The 19,556-nt window shown below is 42.5% G+C and overlaps 1 non-coding gene across 1 annotated transcript; it reads left to right on the top strand.

Moving 5' to 3' along the window:
* The first annotated feature begins 16,602 nt into the window (after nucleotides 1-16,602).
* LOC119927902 lies at nucleotides 16,603-16,740 on the top strand. Its single transcript, XR_005450868.1, has one exon. It is a non-coding gene; the product is annotated as a small nucleolar RNA SNORA7 (small nucleolar RNA).
* Nucleotides 16,741-19,556: the final 2,816 nt, after the last annotated feature.

The raw sequence follows: 19,556 nt of genomic DNA, 5'->3' as shown, positions 1-19,556 counted from the left end.
ACTGTGAGCCCACTGTGGGCAGGGATCATCTCTATTAGTTGGTGAATTGTACTTCCTAAGCACTTAGTACAGTGCTCTGCACACAGTAAGCCTCCATATTATTTTACATCCTCTACATCTACATTATGCCACATCCTCTTCTTTTATGCATGTTCATGAAATCAGTCTTTCAGTTTCCTGAAGTACTGTTGGAGTTATTTGTTCAGTTTCCTACTGATTTGTCAATCCGTGCATCGTTGTACAATGCCTAGATACTGGATTTCAGAACTATCTTTAACTCACTGAATGCAAACTTGTAAATAATCTTGCTTTTCTCTCAGGCTAATTTATTAGTCCCTAGTGCTTTGCTAATTTTGAAAAATGGTTCGTGATTATAAGACAGATTTGGGGGAGAGTTAAAATTGTATAATTTGGAGGTTTAATAATCAGATTTCACTATTTTGATGGGATCAAAATTGAGATTACATTTTTAAAATTTAGAGTTCCATTTCTAATTTTTATGATTCACGTTCAAAAATATCTACAAGAAAAGCATTTCTTTAGTTATATTACTCTTTTCTGGCATTTGTAAATAACCATATGGCCCTGTGTAGTTCTTCATCATAGCTTCATAACACACAGAGCAATGTTACAGTAACCCCTTTAATTTAAGGTATTGGACTCTAGTGCCAATCCACAACTTCACAATATCCACATCTTGGCTTTGAGGTGAAGTTTTGGCATGAGGCCAATGAAGGCACTCACATCAGAGATAAGCAAAATCTGATCATTGTTGCCTATTTCCCATGGGAAATCCAGATTCTTTACGTAATGGGAGAAACAGTATTCTTTAGAAAGAGTCACAAAATACTTTAACACAATCAAACTTTCCAAATATCAAATTCTACAGTAACGTCGAGTGTACAAAGTGGAGATACGGACAGTTGATCATTCAAAGTCCAAAATCGACTTAACTTCACAGTGCCGGATTAGAATTGGTTAAAGCATCAACACCATTTCTACTGCCAAAATGGTCTTGAAGGAAACAGTGCAATTTAAAATAATTGAGTTTCCTATAATTAAACTTAATAAAGGTATTTTGAAGGTAGACATTGGATTCATCATATAAAACCCTAAAAATCTGTATTCTAGACTGTAAACTCACTGTGGGCAGGGAACGTGACTACCAAGTCTGTTGTATCATGCTTTACCAAAAAACACCACAATTATTATTATTTATATATATATATACACAATTATATAATAATTGCGGTATTAAAGCACTTTGAGCTAAGCATTGTACTAAGCGCTGGGGTGGATGCAAGCAAATCGGATTGGACACAGTCCCTGTCCCACTTGGGGCTCACAGTCTCGATCCCTGTTTTGCAGATGAGGTAACTGAGGCCCAGAGAAGTGAAGCGACTTGCCCGAGTCACACAGCAGATAAGTGGCAGAGCTGGTATTTGAACTCATGAACTTCGAACTCCCAGGCCTGTGCTCTATTCAGTACTCCACGGAATGCTCTGCATACAGTAAACACTCAATAAATTCCATTTATGGATTGATCGATTAAACAACTGCTTGAAGTAGAGAAGCAGCTACATGTAGAGAAGCATTATGGGCTTTGGAGTCAGACCTGGATTATAATCCTGGCTCTGACACTTGTCTTCTGTCGTGATCTTGCGCAAATCACTTCACTCATGGGTCATGGGCTGCCTCTGGCCTGGAACGCCTCCCTCCTCAAATCCACCAGACAATTACTCTCCCCCACTTCGAAGCCTTACTGAAGGCCCATCTCCTCCAAGATGCCTTCCCAGACTAAGCCCCACTTTTCCTCATCTCCCACTTCCTTCTGCCTCTCCCTGCCTTGCTCCCTTTGCATACATATCTGTAATTTTATTTAATTGTATTGATGTGTGTTTATCTGCATTGATGTCTTTCTCTCCCCCTCTAGACTGTGAGCTCGTTGTGGCCAGGGATTGCCACTCTTTGTTGCTGAATTGTACTTTCCCAAGCACTTAGTACAATGCTCTGCACAGAATAAGCACTTAGTAAATACAATTGAATGAATGGATGAACTTCTCTGTGCCTCATTTACCTCATCTGTAAAAATGGGGATTAAGACCGTGAGCCCCACATGGGACAGGGACTGTGTCCAACCCAATTATCTTGCAACTAGCCCAATGCTTAGTACAGTGCCTGGAACATAGTAAATGCTTAACAAATACCACTATTTATTGCTATTATGATGATGATGATTATGAATCTTGGGTATATGCTTCCAGAGCACAGTCATGAAGGATTTTCTATCGGACTGATTAAGACTATTTGTTGAGCTGATATCACCTGGTGAGTTGGAACTTTCCAGGGGACTAGAATTGTACTCTAGCAAGGGCTTTTGGATCTGGTTTTAGATCCCTTGGTTGAGTGGGGTGAATGTTAGTAAAGACTTTTGTAGTTTTGCAGTTTTGTAGTTTTGAGAGGCAGTGTGGCTCAGTAGAAAGAGCATGGGCCTGAGAGTCTGAGGTCATGGGTTCTAATCCCAGCTCCGCCATATGCCTGCTGTGTGACTTTGGGCAAGTCACTTGACTTCTCTGAGCCACAGTTGCCTCATCTGTAAAATGGGGATTAAGACTGTGAGCCCCACATGGGACAACCTGATCATCTTGTATTCCCCCCCCCCCCCAGTGCTTAGAACAGCACTTTGCACATAGTAATCGCTTAACAAATGCCATCACTATTATTATTATTATTATTTTGCCTTGTTCCACATTCCTAGTTTGGGAACAGAAGTGGAGCAAGAATCTCTACCTGACCTGCTCAATCCCTGCCTGGGATCAATAAGAATAATAATGGTATTTGTTAAGCACTTATTATTTGCTGAGCACTGCACTAAGCACTGGGGTAGATACAAAATAATCCAATCCCACCTGGGGCTCACAGCCTAAGTAAGAGGGAGAACAGGTATTGAATCCCCATTTTGCAGATTAAGGAACAGAGGCACAGAGAAATTAAGTGATTTACCCAATGTCACACAGTAGGTAAGTGACAGAGGAGAGATTAGAACTCAGATCCTCCGGCTCCTAAGCCCATGCTCTTTCCACTAGGCCATGCAGCTTCTCATGAGAGTACGCAGGCAAGAATCAGATAGATTGACTTCACAATGACTTGGCCCTGAGAAGTAGTGGAATTAAGCATACAATAGGAGACAGTGTTGTCCCTAGAGAAGCCCATGTTCTCCATACGCCTCCTCTCTCTTTCTATTCATCCTTCATTTTCCTTCCTTGTGCCTCACCTCCCACACAGACAATTTTTATTCTCCCAGTGCTATGCACTCAAAAATATTCATTTACTGCAAAAACTGCCTTTAGGGAAAGTTGAAGAAGTTGGGGAGTTTGTTTTTGCGGTAGAGTCACCTGTGAACAATAGAATTACTTTTCTGAGAAAGGTGTAATAATAATAATAATAATGGCATTTGTTAAGCGCTTACTATGTGCAAAGCACTGTTCTAAGCGCTGGGGGGGTACAATGTGATCAAGTTGTCCCACGTGGGGCTCACCGTCTTAATCCCCATTTTTACAGATGAGGTAACAGGCTCAGAGAAGTTAAGTGACTTGCCCAAGGTCACACAGCAGATATTTAGGTAAGTGATCATCCATCCCTAGTGGATAGAGCATGGACCTGGAAGACAGAAGGATGAGGGTTCTAATCCTGGCTCCTCCACTTGTGTGCTGTATGACTTTGGGCAAGTCACTTCACTTCTCTGTGCCTCAGTCACCTTATCTGTAAAATGGGGATTAAGATGGTGAGCCCCATGTGGGACAGGGACTGTATCCAGCCTGATTATCTCATATCTAGCTCAGTGTTTAGAACAGTACTTGCCACTTAGAAAATGCTTAAAAAAGGCCATTATTATCTCCTGGGCTTAGTGGGCTATGGTAGTCGTGGGAAAGCCAGGAAGCTGGAATAATGAGGGAACCACTCTGTTATGTGCATTAAGTTGTTGGGTCTTAATTCCACTTCCTATCCCTTCACATCCAGCAGACCGCCAATCTCCCTATTTTCAAAGCCCTCCTAAAATCACACCTCCTCCAGGAAGCCTTCCATCACTTGCCTCTTATCTGTATCCAATCTCCCTTCTGCATCACCTCTCCCCACAGCACGTAAGTATATTTGTTTTAATACTCTGCCGCTTTCATGATCCACAGCTCATTATAATGCCTGTCTCCCCAACGAGATTGTAAGCTCCTTGAGGGCAGGGATCGTGTCTAGCAACACTACTCAAGAGTTCAGTACGGTACTCCACTCAGCAAGTGCCCAATAAATGCCATCATTTGATCATAGATTGATTCATCCATGCTAGCCTGGGATTCGAGAGCCAGTTTCCTCGAGTGTTCTATTGCTAATCAACTATGGTATTCCCAGTCTAATCCTAGTAGTTGGATGGAAGAAAATGGGATTGCTGGTTTCTCTAGCAGCTGCTAATAGAGGCCCCTTTCCTCCTCCATCAAAATGCCTCACCACTGAACACAAAACCCTGAAATACATGAGAAATAGCATGGCCTATGGACATAACATGGGCCTGGGAATCAGAGGGCCTAGCTTCTAAACCTGACCCTGAGCCCTGTATGCTGTTTGATCCTCGGCAAATCCCTTAACTTCTCTGTGCCTCCACTTCCTCACCAGGAAAATGGGGATTAAATACCCATTCTCCCTCCTACTTAGCCAGTGAGCCCCATGTGGGACCTGATATTATTTTGTCTATCCCAGTGCTAGTACAGCACTTGATACATAGCAAGAACTTACCAAATATTATTATTATTATTATCATCATCATCACCATCATCCTTCCCAACAGGGTGCCCAATAACCACAAATGTGAGGCTAGTAAGGAATACATGAATGGAGGTTATTTAATGTATAGCAACAGTACCATCACTCCAGTCTCCTTACTCTGTTTCTGAGGAAAGAGTATGTTGTCATTCTTCTGTGTCATGAATTCTGCATCATTATTTGGGTCATTTAATACTGAATAAACCTGCTACTATTTTTAAAGTATAACTGATTTAATTTCTTGTACCTCTATTGTTGCATTTTCATTATCCTTCTGATGCCTCATTTTGAACCTTGCCCTTGACTTCGTAATCCTGAAGGCCCCGCTTGAAAATTTGCTCCTGGCAGAACACGGTATTTTCATCTTTGAGGTCACGTTTTAGGCTTTTGTTCAGTCACAAGTTCTGTTTGGATTTATCCTCCGTGTGTCTACTTGAATATTCAAAAAGTCATCAGCTAGTCTAATTTGTTTTTTTTAGCCATGTAAAAGACTGATTTGCTTTGACAGGTGGATCAGAAACAGAATTGGAGCTATTTTATCTGGACCTAATTAAACAACCTTCATTACCGGCAGATATATGTTTGTGACTTAAAATTAGCATGATTGGAATTAAAACTCAAAATATAAGGCATTGAATTCAGATATGGCTGGTTTAAAAATAAATTCCATACATTTTATATGCATCAAGCCTAGATTTTAAATACCCTATAGTGACAAATTCCACTAAGGGTTTGCTTTTTATGATGTCGGCCATAGATATTTAATAAAGCTACAGTTGATATTTTCAGAGCGATTCCATCGTGTTGTTCAGAATTTTGTATTTTTAAGAAAATGTTAACAAAATCTCATTTCTCCTGCCCAGGTGTTGAGTTCAGATTTCAAGATCTTGATTAGCTTACCTTGACCATAAAACTTAGTCTCTATTTAAGTGATTTCTCCTCTTCCTCATGGAGTTTCTGTGGTTTTGTGATTAGCAGTTATTTTAGGTATTTTGGGTGGGTGAAGAGATAAGCATACGGTTACAGTAAAGCCAATTTAAAATATTCTCTTTCGTTTAGCTTTTAGAGAGACAAGGACTAAAACACTCCCATATGCTTTGTCTCACCATTTTTCTGTGCTTACTATTTTCTTAATCACCCAAAAACATGTTAAAGCAGCTTTTCTTGGTCTGTGCATGCATATTTGTAAATAATAACTGCATATAGCACAGGTCATCATTGGAATTTAATTTCTCCTTCACAATTATGACATACTGTATTTTTTTCTACTTTACTCTGAACTTCTTCACCACCATGCTGCATGGAATGACAATAAAAATATATGTGGACCAGATTCTTTTCTTCTGAAGGGAAAACAGAGCCAAAGTAAAAAATGTTTACATTCTGGTTCAAAATCCAGACAGGAGAAATTATAATTGGGTGTTTCTACATACAAACTTCAATTGTAGATTATGGGCCTGGAAAGACCTCTGAGTGGTCATTTAGACTATCCCTCTGCCTTCACACCACACATGTCCGTTGAAAGGAAGAAAATGCTAAGTACTTTGTGATGCATCCTTGTGATGCCAAACTATTTAAAATGCAGGCAGGCTCCGCAGTACACTATGAATATGCAGAGCTCATTTTCTAAAAGTATAAAGTAAACCATTCCATTTTATTTTCCTCTCAAACATGTCTCTTCCCCCTTAACATGTGTCAGTCCCTTCTCTGAGAATCCCATTGACTTCCTTAAGTCTGGATGCTCAAAGATGGAATTTTGCAAAGGAAAGTGGTGGTTTTTACCAATGCTTATCCTTTAGCTCTCCTTTTCGCCATCTATAGTGAGCTTACAGTCTAGAGGGGGAGGCAGAAATGAATATAAACAAATAATTTACAGATATGTAAGTAAGTCCTATAGGGATGAGAGTGGGCGAGGTGACTACCAAATGCCCTAACTATACAGATCCAAGTGCCTAGATGATGCGGAAAGAAGAGGGAAGTGGGGAAAAGAAGGCTTAATTAAGAAAGGCCTTTTGAAGGAGATGTTAACTTTAATAAGTCTTTCTAGGTGGGGAGATTGGCAGAGGGGGAAGTGTTTTAGGACAGAAGGAGGATGTGGAAAAGGGGTTGGTGGCACTAGAAGAGCCAATTGTGTGGGCTAGGCTGTAGTAGGAGATCAGCGAGGTAAGGTAAGAAGGGACAAACTGATTGAGTGTTTCAGAGCTTATAGTAAGGAGATTCTGTTACGTGTAGAGGTGGGTGGGCAACCACTGAAGGGTTTGGAATAGCAGAGAGATATGGAGTGAATGTCGTTTTAGAAAAATGATCCATCCAGGAAGCAGAGTGAAGTATAAACTGGAGAGAGGAGAGACAGGAGGCATGGAGGTCAGCAAGGAGGCTGGAGCCATAGTCCAGGTGGGATAGGATAAGTGCTTGGATCAATAATAATAATAATAACAGTGGTGCTTATTAAATGCTTACTACGTGCCAAGCCCTGTTCTAAGTGCTGGGGTCAATACAAGTTAATCAGGTTGGACACAGTCCCTGCCCCACGTGGGACTCACAGTCTTAATCCCTGTTTTACAGAGGAGGTAAATGAGGCCCAGAGAAGTTAAGTGACCTGCCCTAGGTCACACAACAGAAATGTGGCAGAGCCAGGATTAGAATGCAGGTCTTTCTGATTCTTTAGACTTTAGACTGTGAGGTCTTTAGACTGTGCGGGTCTTTAGACTGTGAGCCCACTGTTGGGTAGGGACTGTCTCTATATGTTGCCAATTTGTACTTCCCAAGCGCTTAGTACAGTGCTCTGCACATAGTAAGCGCTCAATAAATATGATTGATGATGATGATGATTCCCAAGCCCGTACTCTATCCACTAAGCCGCACTGCTTCTCTACCTCATTATCGTAGCAGTTTGTATGGAGGGGAAAGGGTGGCTCTTAGAGACTTTGTGAAGGTAGAACTGGCAGGATTTGGTGACATATGTAGGTTGTATGAGAGAGATGAGTCAATGACAATGCCAAAGTTATGGATGGGTAAGACAGGGAGGTCATTGTAATTGTTTACAGTGATGGGAAGGATGGGAGAGGACAGGGTTTGGATGGGAAGGTAAGAAGTTCTGTTTTGAACATGTTATGATTGAGCTGTCTGCAGAACATGTTAAGATTGAAGTGCCGGCATCCAAGTAGAGGTGTCTTGAAGGCAAGAGAAAATGCAAGATAGAAGAGTGGAAAAGGGATCAGCACTTGGAGTTGTAGATTTGGGAATCATCCACATAGAAGTGGTAATTGAGGCCATGGGAGAGAATGAGTTCTCCAGGGGAGTGGGAGCAGATGGAAAATAGAAGGGGACCCATAAAAGTGCGGTGATAATTCCAGATCTCCACTGCTCTTTCAGTGTCAATAAAAAAATTGAACACTAGTAGTTTTTATTTACAATGTTTGGGAAAAGTGGCAGGCCTAATGGGTGCTTGTGACTTTGCCACAGGTTTTCAACTCTAAACCCTGGCTGAAAGAACTACTGGAGTCACTAGCCTCTACTGGGGCCTAAAACACTCCAGTGTCATTTTAGAGGGGTTTGAATGTGAAGAGAGCGGTGAGCTGTCAGATATGAAGAGAGGTTGTGCTCCAGGACTGAGAGAGTACTTGAGCAAGAGACTAGCGGCAGGATAGACGAATTCAAGGTACAGAGAGTATTCCTTTGCTCTCTTCTCTCAGGACTTTGCAGATTCCTTTTTCACCCTCTCTGAGTCCTTTGGAAGTAGGAACTTTCAGAAGATTCACTTCTCCAGAATTCTACCTCTGGACCCTGAATTTCCAGAGGTTATTCATTGAACATATTTATTGAATGCTTACTGTGTGCAGAGCACTGTACTAACCCTTATGCTATTTCCTAACCTTACCCATTTCCTAATCTAGTTCCTTCACACTGTGAGCTTCTTGTGGGCCAGAAGACTGTCTGCCAACCCTGTCATATTGTTCTCTCCCCAGCACTTAGTATGGCAGTCTCCACACAGTAAGTGCTCAGTAAATATAATTGATTGATTGATTAATTGCTTGGGATCCTCTCTGATCTCTCCCCGTGACCTGTGTCCATCTAGGGTCCACAACACGAGTCCTCTCTGTGTCCTTTTGTCCAAAGCATATGATTCACAGTGCTCTCATCATCATCATCATCATCATCATCAATCGTATTTATTGAGCGCTTACTATGTGCAGAGCACTGTACTAAGCACTTGGGAAGTACAAATTGGCAACATATAGAGACAGTCCCTACCCAACAGTGGGCTCACAGTCTAAAAGGGGGAGACAGAGAACAAAACCAAACATACTAACAAAATAAAATAAATAGAATAGATATGTACAAGTAAAATAAATAAATAAATAGAGTAATAAATATGTACAAACATATATACATATATACAGGTGCAGTGGGGAAGGGAAGGAGGTAAGATGGGGGGAAGGAGAGGGGGACGAGGGGGAGAGGAAGGAAGGGGATCAGTCTGGGAAGGCCTCCTGGAGGAGGTGAGCTCTCAGCAAGGCCATCTCTCCTTTAAGATGGCCAAGGGTCTACTCTTTCAACGATCTGGTCCCCCAAATACCTCCCCTGTCTTTCTAACTGATTGGCTCATCCCAGTATTTATACTTTCCTTCAGAGGGAGAACCGTGAATGACTCTCCTGGCTTCCCCCTGCCCATTCTAATATTCAAAGTCAAACACAAAATAGTAGGGTGCTGTGGATAGAGGAGCAGAATGTCATGTTTCTCTGGGCTTAGAGTTCAGGACACACCCCTAACCACAGTAACCACTACAGCAGTTAACAGTCTTCCTGGGGTTTGTGAAGGCCTCGTGCTGTGGGGGCCGTTCTCTTTCTTGCAGGACAGGGTGGAATCTCCAATAGGGCACGGGTAGCAAAATTGGTTGTCTGATGCGGGGAGATGCTGAAGGTGAGCTGGGCCTATTTTTCTCTTTTCTGTCAAGCTAGAGGAAGGCAGAGCAGGATGGAATCTCCTCAGTGCACAGAGGTAAACTGGTGTTGGTTTCCACGAGAGCCCACTCGGGGTGTGAGCGCCCTGTGGGACAGGGACTGTGTCCAAACTGATTACCCAGTGCATAGCACAGTGCCTGGCACAGAGTAAGCATTGAAGAAGTAGGACAGCCTTCTCATGCTGAGTGGAAGAGGGTTTAGAGATAGTTCAGCACGACCCATCTCCACCACTCAATAACAACTCATCCTACATCCCACTAGATCCTAATCTAAAGATTTACGATAGGCTGGAGAGACAGAAGTGCCTTTTAGTCTTCCCTAGAGCAGCCCTATCTTGAAATGCAATGTTCACCTGCTGTAGTAACAGGGCCCCAGAGTATGTTTGTGTGCACTCTGTTCTTCAGCAACACTGGATATAATAATGATTATTATGGTATTTGTTAAGCACTTACTATATGTCAAGCACTGTTCTAAATGCCAGGGTAGATACAAGGTGATTAGGTTGGACACAGTCCCTGATCCATGTTGGGCTCACAGTCTCAATCCCCTTTTTACAGATGAGGGAACTGAGGCCCAGAGAATAATAATAATGGCATTTATTAAGCACTTACTATGTGCAAAGCACTGTTCTAAGCGCTAAGGAGGTTACAAGGTGATCAGGTTGTCCCACGGAGGGCTCACAATCTTAATCCCCATTTTACAGATGAGGTAACTGAGGCCCAGAGAAGTTAAGTGACTTGCCCAAAGTCACACAGCTGACAGTTGGCAGAGCTGGGATTTGAACCCATGACCTTTGACTCCAAAGCCCGTGCTCTTTCCACTGAGCCACGCTGCTTCAAAGTGATTTGCCCAAGGTCATATAGCAAACAGTAGCATAGGCGGGATTAGAACCCATGGCCTCCTGAGTTCCAGGCCCATGCTCTATCCACTATGCCATGCTGCTTCTCCGTCTGGCCAGATGTAGAACCAGTTTAAGGATATGGTGGCTGTTCTGAAAGGCAATAGTTTGGCTGCTCTGGGCTCCATCCTAATGCCACTTGATAATACAGTGCATTGCCCCAAATGGGCACTCAATAATAATAATAATAATAATGGTACCTGTTGAGCAGTTACTATATGCCAAGCCCTGTTCTATGCAATGGGATAGATACAAGTCCATCATATTGGACACAGTCCCTGTCCCACATGGGTCCACACTCTTAATCCCCATTTTTCAGATGAGGTAACTGAGGTGCAGAGAGTGAAGTGGCTTGCCCAAGGTCACACAGCAGACAAGTGGCAGAGCCGGGATTAGAACCCAGGTCCTTCTGACACCCAGGCCCTTGCTCTATCCATTAAGCCATGCTGCTTCTCAACTAGGAGCTCGAATATCTGCATTCTAGTCTGCTCTGCCACTTCATTTTTCTGTGCTTGTTTCCTAATCTGTAAAATGGAGATTTTAATGCCTGCCTCTCTTTCCTGCCTAGAGATGTTGTGAGTATAAAATGAGATAAGATTCTGGGCTGGAAGCTCCCTGTGGGCAGGGAATGTGTCTAGCAACTCTATCGCATTGTACTCTCCCAAGCATTTAATACATTGCTGTCAGCATAGGAAGCACTCGATAAATTCTGTTGATTGATTGATAAGCAATGCATAAACTTTCTGGAACAGGAAAAGGTCTCTACATATTCAAGGAATTATTTATTCCGTTGTGAATTTGAATGGATAAGTATTTGACTTTTGGAAAGGTACTTGTGGTGTAATTTGAGGGGCTACTGATGCCTTCCTGAGTTATCAGTCAATCAGTTATATTTATTGAGCACTTACTGTTTGAAGAGCAGTTACCTGTATGTAATATGGGTATTCATTCATTCATTCAATCAATCGTATTTATTGAGCGCTTACTGTGTGCAGAGCACTGTACTAAGCGCTTGGGAAGTATAAGTTGGCAACATATAGAGACGGTCCCTACCCAACAGCGGGGTATGTGATATTAAGTGTTTTGCACCAGACATGCAACTTAGCATGATGGCATCACAGGTGCCATTTTCTGGAAATGTGTCAATTACATATGATCAACGAGTCTTTTTCAAGGGGTACTGCTAAATCCTTCTCAATGTGATCCAGGGACTTTGCATTTTCCTCCCAGGTCAGTGTGAGAGAAACTGTTTTGAGCTTTTTAGTTCTCTTTTGATGGAGAGACAATGCGTGGCCATGGTGGAAGGGGAAGGGAAGGCCAGAGGATAATGAGGATATTTGAGGACAATGGTTTGGATAAAGTTGGTAGAAGGATGCACTAAAAGCAGCGTGACTCAGGGGAAAGAGCCCGGGCTTTAGAGCCAGAGGTCATGGGTTCAAATCCCAGCTCTGCTGCTTGTCAGCTGTGGGACTTTGGACAAGTCACTTCACTTCTCTGGGCCTCAGTTCCCTCATTTGTCAAATGGGGATTAAGACTGTGAGCCCCCCGTGGGACAGCCTGATCTCCTTGTAACTTCCCCAGAGCTTAGAACAGTGTTTTGCACATAGTAAGCGCTTAATAAATGCCATCATCATTATTATTCTAAAAGACTTTAGAACCTACTTTCAGCCCCTTGTTTCTGTAATTTTAAGTCTTTCATATTATTCATATTAATGTCTGCCTTCCACTCTAGACTGTAAGGTTGTTATGGGCAGGGAACATGTCTGCTAATTCTGTTGTACTTTCCCAAGCACTTAGTACAGTGCTCTGAACATAGTAAATGCTCAATAAATACAACTGATTGATTTCATATAAAATATTTGTCATTTTGAGGAGTTTGAGTCAAAGATGCTAAGAATTTACAAAATCTCATGAGAAGCAGGCACATTGGTTATCATCATTCTCAGTGGTATTTATTGAGCATTTCCTGAGCGCAGAGCACTATACTAAGCTCTTTAATTCTATTTGTTCTGACGACTTTGACACCTGTCCATATGTTTTGTTTTGTTGTCTGTCTCCCCCTTCTAGACTGTGAGCCCGTTGTTGGGTATGGACCATCTCTATAGGTTGCCAACTTGTACTTCCCAAGCGCTTAGTACAGTGCCCTGTACACAGTAAATGCTCAATAAATACAATTGAATGAATAAGCTCTTGGGAGAGAACAATACAACAGAGTTGGTGTCTGGCCGTGTAATACGTTCCTTATTCCGTGGGCAAACTCCTACAGTTTTTTTTTTTTAATTTCAAGTCGAAACCCATGAGCTATCTAACAGATTATCCAGATTTCTGCATGTTATTTGAAATGTGGCTACCACTTTTCTACCCTTCAGCTTGTGAGGGGTGAAGAAGTAGAGTGGTCCCATCCCTAATTGTGTTCCCTCCCACACAGAAGTCTGCAAAATAACAGAAAACTGGGCCAATTTTGCTGCTTGTCTGGTGTGAAGTTTCAGAGAAAAATCCAAAATTAATTTTCGTATGTTTCTTCGTTGATTCGTGCCTAGAGGTGTTTAACTCTTGAAACTGCAGTGTTGGGCTGAGGGAAATGGGTATCATTTTCCTTTAAGTAACGAACCATTTTGGAACAAATGAAAATACTGTATTTATGTCTCGGGGTAATCCATTCATTGCTTTAAGGGCTCAAAGTTCCCATGGGAACGTTAAAAATCCCAATGATGTTCCTGAGTGCTGGATTTTGCATTTGGATGTCTGATTTAGCTGACATGTACAATCAAGGGTAGCTAGACAATTACCTCCAGACAACATTTCCGAGGAGAAGCATGCGCTCAACTTGGCTGAGGTCGACATTTATTTCAGATCAAAATACCCTTTCCCTTCCCCTCATAACATCAGGCTGGTTCAGATGATCATATACAAATAAGCAGGCTTCCTGCTAATTTCATCCATTTTTGGTTAAATCATCCAACTCTGGAAGATAAGCTGTCACCGATGTGGAGGGGGAATGGAGACGGCACACCAGTAGGTGTGGAATAAGCCTTTCTTGATCTCAGACTTCATTCTAGGATCCCATTCGAGTGCTTAGGACGATGCTTCGTACACAGGAAGGCCTCAATAAATACCACTGATTTATCTATTGAACATCTGAGGTGAGAACCTGGTCCATAGTTTATGAATTCTGAGGCTATTTTCTTTTTCCTTTTTGGTTGAAAAACTGTACCATTCTTTAAGACAGTAGGAAATCAAATAACCGGGCACCGTTACACACTTTAATAAAGAGCTTCTGCTGAGATCGTTTTGGAAGAAAAAAAGCCACTGACACATAAGAGGCATTTAGGGCATTTGGATTAATGTTTGTTTTTAAGCAGCATGACCTAGTGGATAGAGCATGGGCCTGAAAGTCAGAAGCACTTGCGTTCTGCCACTTGTCTGCTGTGTGACCTTGGGCAAGTCACTTCATTTCTCTGTGCCTCAGTTTCCTTACCTGTAAAATGGGGATCCAATACCCATTGTCCCTTCTAGTTAGATTATGAGTCTCCAGTGGGGAAGGAACAGTGTCCGTCCTGATTAACTTACCTCTATCCAGTAACTTCTTGTGGGCAGGGAACATGTCTACCAATTCATTCATTCATTCATTCATTCAATCATTATATACATTCTCCCAAATGCTTTGTAATAATAATAATAATAATGGTATTTATTAAGCGCTTACTATGTGCAAAGCACTGTTCTAAGTGCTGAGGAAGTTACAAAGTGATCAGGTTGTCCCACGGGGGGGCTCACAGTCTTAATCCCCATTTTACAGATGAGGTCACTGAGGCACAGAAAAGTGAAGCAGCGTGGCTCAGTGGAAAGAGCATGGGCTTTGGAGTCAAGGGTTCATATCCCTGCTCCGCCAACTGTCAGCTGTGTGACTTTGGGCAAGTCACTTAACTTCTCTGTGCCTCAGTTACCTCATCTGTAAAATGGGGATTAAGAGTGTGAGCCCCCCGTGGGACAACCTGATCACCTTGTAACCTCCCCAGCACTTACAGCAGTTCTTTGCACATAGTAAGTGCTTAATAAATGCTATCATTAAGTGACTTGTGCTCTGCACATAGTAAGCATTCAATAAATACAATTGATCAAATGATTGAATTGCCAGTGATTAGTAAGGCTTGACACACTGGAAGTGTGTAACAAATGCCACTGTTGTTATCTCCTTCCTCAAACCCTGAAGAATCAGCCAATCAATCAGTGGTATTTATTGAGCTGAACTACAGAATGAATAATCCGACTGAAAGGACAGCTCTCTTCCTCCCTTCAAGGCCCTACTGAGAGCTCACCTCCTCCAGGAGGCCTTCCCAGACTGAGCCCCTTCCTTCCTCTCCCCCTTGCCCCCCTCTCCATCCCCCCCATCTTACCTCCTTCCCTTCCCCACAGCACCTGTATATATGTATATATGTTTGTACATATTTATTACTCTATTTATTTATTTTACTTGTACATATCTATTCTATTTTATTTTGTTAGTATGTTTGGTTTTGTTATCTGTCTCCCCCGTTTAGACTGTGAGCCCACTGTTGGGTAGGGATTGTCTCTATATGTTGCCAATTTGTACTTCCCAAGCGCTTAGTACAGTGCTCTGCACATAGTAAGCGCTCAATAAATACGATTGATGACGATGATGATGAAAGGACAGGCCAGCCTTGTGAAAAGGAAGACTTTGGGTGGCATCCAGGTGCACTTCAACCAGAGGAGGGAGATTCCCCTGGTTTACTCAGCAGGATGATTGAGATTGAGTCCCTTCATAACCGCACTCTGTGAGTACAGACATACAGAGATGGGAGGAAATGGAAATGGAGAGATGAATATTTTTTATATTCTTAAGTGTCCTGCAGTACATAGGGAGAGAGCGATTGGTTTAAATCCTGGACCACCTTTTCTGGGAAAAATACCACACTGCCTTAAAACATACAACTGTTTTGATGAAGTCTTGCTTTATTATTTCTTGGAAAGGTATTTTTCTGGGTTTTGGGCTTTTGAGGTTTCTTTGTTACCTGGGCAATCAATCAATGGAATTTATTGAGCACTTATTGTGTGCAGTGTATTGTACTAAGTACAAGGAAAGTAAAATGTAACAGTTGGTAGACACATTCCCTGCCCACAGTGAGCTTAACAGTCTAGAGGTGAAGACAGGCATTAATATTAATAAATATGTTTGGATTCATTCATTCTTTCAATTGTATTTATTGAGTGCTTACTGTGTGCAGAGCACTGTACTGAGCACTTGGGAAGTACAAATTGGATGTATATAGAAGTGCTGTGGGGCTGAGGATGGGGTGAATACCAAGTGCCTGAAGGGCACAGAAGCAACATGGTTCAGTGGAAAGAGCACGGGCTTTGGAGTCAGAGGTCAGGGGTTCAAATCCCGGCTCAGCCAATTGTCAGCTGTGTGACTTTGGGCAAGTCACTTAACTTCTCTGGGCCTCAGTTACCTCATCTGTAGAATGGGGATTAAGACTGTGAGCCCCCCGTGGGACAACCTGATCACCTTGTAACCTCCCCAGCGGTTAGAACAGTGCTTTGCACATAGTAAGCGCTTAGCAAATACCATCATCATCATCATCATTATTATTATTATTATTATTATTAAAAGTAGTCAGGGAAAAAAAGGGTTTAATAGGGGGAGACCCTTTGGAAGAGATGTGACCTGAATAAGGCTTTGAAGGTGGGGAAAAATGAAGATGGGCAACACCAAAGAGATTTAAAGACCTGTTAATCAGGTAATTTACTTGTTGGATTTTACAGTGAACTGTTATTTTATGACAATTACATTAGGACCCCCAGTTTCAAGAAACACTTAAAATAAGAGTTTGAAACAATGCGGTCCATTGTTGGTCCCAGTCAGCTCTAAGTGGATATGGTGTAATTACGCTTAGTTACCTCATTCTTCCCTCTCAGGGTCACACTTGGAGAGTTTCCAGTACTCAACCAGTCTAGACTATGGAAGGGAGAGTCAAGCAGAGGCCTGTCCATTCCATTCCTAGCTTGGCTAGTGGCTAGCGAGTGGAAGACAATCTGCTACAAGTCAAAACTCATCTGTGCTGGGCAGCAGCAGCATGGGAAAGAGTTGAGGGTGGAGACTCAGGTTTTCTGCGCAGGTGGAGGCAATGGTAAACTAGTTCTGTATTTTTACCAAGAAAACTCTGTGGATTCCCCACCAGAACGATTGCTGATGGAGGTGGGGTGTTCTGGAAGAGATGTGTCTGTGGTGTCGCTATGGGTTGGAGACAACTCGATGGCATAAGACAAGACCTCATCCTCTCCACTCAGCCCAACAAGAGCTCTCCCTGACTTAGCACTGAATTCTAGGGTGAAAACAGTAGGGGTTCTTCATCTGAGTAGAATAAATCTTCCTTTTTTTTACAGTACTCGTTAAGTGATTACTATGTGCCAAACACTGTACTAAGCACTGGTATAGATAAATACAAACTTATCAGGTTGGACACAGTCCATTTCCCACATGGGGTTCACAGTCTTGATCCTCATTTACAGATAAGATAACTGAGGCACAGAGAAGTTAAGTGACGTGCCCCAGATCATGCAAGACAAGTGTCAGTGTGGCCTAGTGGATACAGCATGGGCCTGGGAATCAGAAGAACCTGGATTCTAGTCCTGGCTCCACTATTTGTCTGCTGTGTGATCTTAGGTAAGTCACTTCACTTCTTTGTGCCTCAGTTACCTCATTGTAAAATGGGCATTAAGACTGTGAGCCTATGGGACACAGACTGTGCCCAACCAATTGCCTTGTATCTACCCTAGTGCTTAGAACAGTTCCTGGCACATAGTAAGTGCAGAACATACAGCATATAATAATAATAATGACATTTATTAAACACTTATTATGTGCAAAGAACTGTTCTAAGTGCTGGGGGATACAAGGTGATCACGTTGTCCCACGAGGGGCTCAAAGTCTTCATCCCCAGTTTCCAGATGAGGTAACTGAGGCCCAAAGAAGTGAAGTGACTTGCCCAAAGTCACAGCTGAAAAGTGGCGGAGCCAGGATTTGAACAATCTGAACCCCATTTGAGCATATGGTGGTGTCAGAGCAGGAATTAGAACCCGGGTCCCTGTGTCTCCCGGACATATGCTCTGTCCACTGAGTTATGCTGCTGCTTCCCTTCTAATCTTTGCATATAACGATAATGGTATTTAAGAGCTTACTATGTGTCAAGTATTGTTCTAAGCACAGAGGTAGATAATAATGATAATGACAATAATGCTTATAATAGTATTTGTTATTACTATGTGTCAGGTACTGTGCAAAGTGCTGGGATGAATATAAGCCAATCTGGCTGGACCCAGTCCCTGTCCCACATGGGACTCACAGTCTCAGTCCCCATTTTACAGTTGAGGGAACTAAAGCTCAGAGAAGTTCAGTGACTTGCCTGAGGTCACACAGCAGGTAAGTAGCAGAGTCAGGATTAGAACCCAGGTCCTTCTGATTCCCCAGCCCATGCTCTATTCACTAGGCCATGCTGCTTCTCAAGTGATGTGGAGCAGGGGCAGGGTGAGTATGATGCTCTATGTAGTTGGGGTCCTGGACTGAACTGTCCATTGTTCAGTAACATGTCTTTGCCTTCAAATTCTATCTTTGTATACTGCTAAAGCAAGTCATACCCCTCTCAGGGTAGAGTTTCCAGTTCTCTACCAGTCTCGACTACGGGAGGTGGAGTCGGGCGGAGGCATGAATGTGAATATTCCATTCCTAACTTGGGCAGTGGCTAGCGAGTCGAAGGTAATCTGCTACGAGTCAAAAACTCACCCATGCTAGAGAGCGGCAGCGTGGGAGAGAGTCGAGGGTGGAGACTCAAGTTGACTGCGCGGAAGGCGGCCGTGGTAAACCCCTTCCAGATTTTTACCAAGAAGAGTCTATGAATACACTACCAGAACGATTGCAGATGGAGCTGGGGTGTTCTGGGAGACATGTGTCCATGGTGTTGCTATGGGTCAGAGTTGAGACAGCATACGACAAAAAGACAATGCAAGTCACTCTGCTTCTTGGAGAATATTTTTGGAAAAAAAAAATACCTAATGGAATTATCATGGGCCTGGGTTCTAAATCCCGGCTCTCTCACTTGTCTGCTGTATGCCTTTGGGTGAATCACTCAACCTTTCTTTATCTGTAAAGTGGAGATTCAATATCTAGTCTTCTTCCTCTTTTATAATGTGAGCCCCACATGGGATTGGGACTGTTTCTGGCCGATTGTCTAGTATTTACCCTACTGCTTAGATCAGTGCTTGACACACAGTAAGCTCTTAAACTTTATTACTATTGTAATAAATGTGGACATGTCACTAGGAAAATGTTTGATCGACTGCGATACTCTAAAGTTCTTTGCCCTTGTAAAAGTACAAGTTATGAACTACTTACAAGCCATGAATGAACAGCTTAAAGAAGCAACCTGTGTTCATTCACGAAAGAAAACACTTTTCCAAATGATCTACTATTTCAAGAAGTAGCCTAGGGAAAATGTTCATCGCATTCTTGCTCCTGCAAAGATGAGTTTACTAATCTAATACGTCTGCTGTTCGAAAAGCAGAATTTTGAATATTTTTTTTCAATAAAAATTCTATTCTCATGCCTTTGGGCAGGTACAGTGATAAGTTTAACACTAAAATACAATTATGTATCGCAATTTAATTGCAGTGCTTAACAAAGGGAAGAAGAAACAGTATCGAACGGAGGGCTGGGTACAACAGGGAGCGGAGGATCTTGGAAGAAGATGGTGGGAGGGGACTGAGCATGGCTCTGGTTATTCACCACTCAATCTCAGCTTCTCAGGCCCGGGGATCATGTTTTCTATTTTCTCTTCATGCGGCCCAAGAATCTCATGTGGTCTCT

This window comes from Tachyglossus aculeatus, chromosome 4, assembly GCF_015852505.1.
Source record: "Tachyglossus aculeatus isolate mTacAcu1 chromosome 4, mTacAcu1.pri, whole genome shotgun sequence".
Classification (NCBI taxonomy): domain Eukaryota; kingdom Metazoa; phylum Chordata; class Mammalia; order Monotremata; family Tachyglossidae; genus Tachyglossus; species Tachyglossus aculeatus.
The sequence above is the reverse complement of the archived record's forward strand: the minus strand, read 5'-3'. Positions and strand labels throughout refer to the sequence as shown.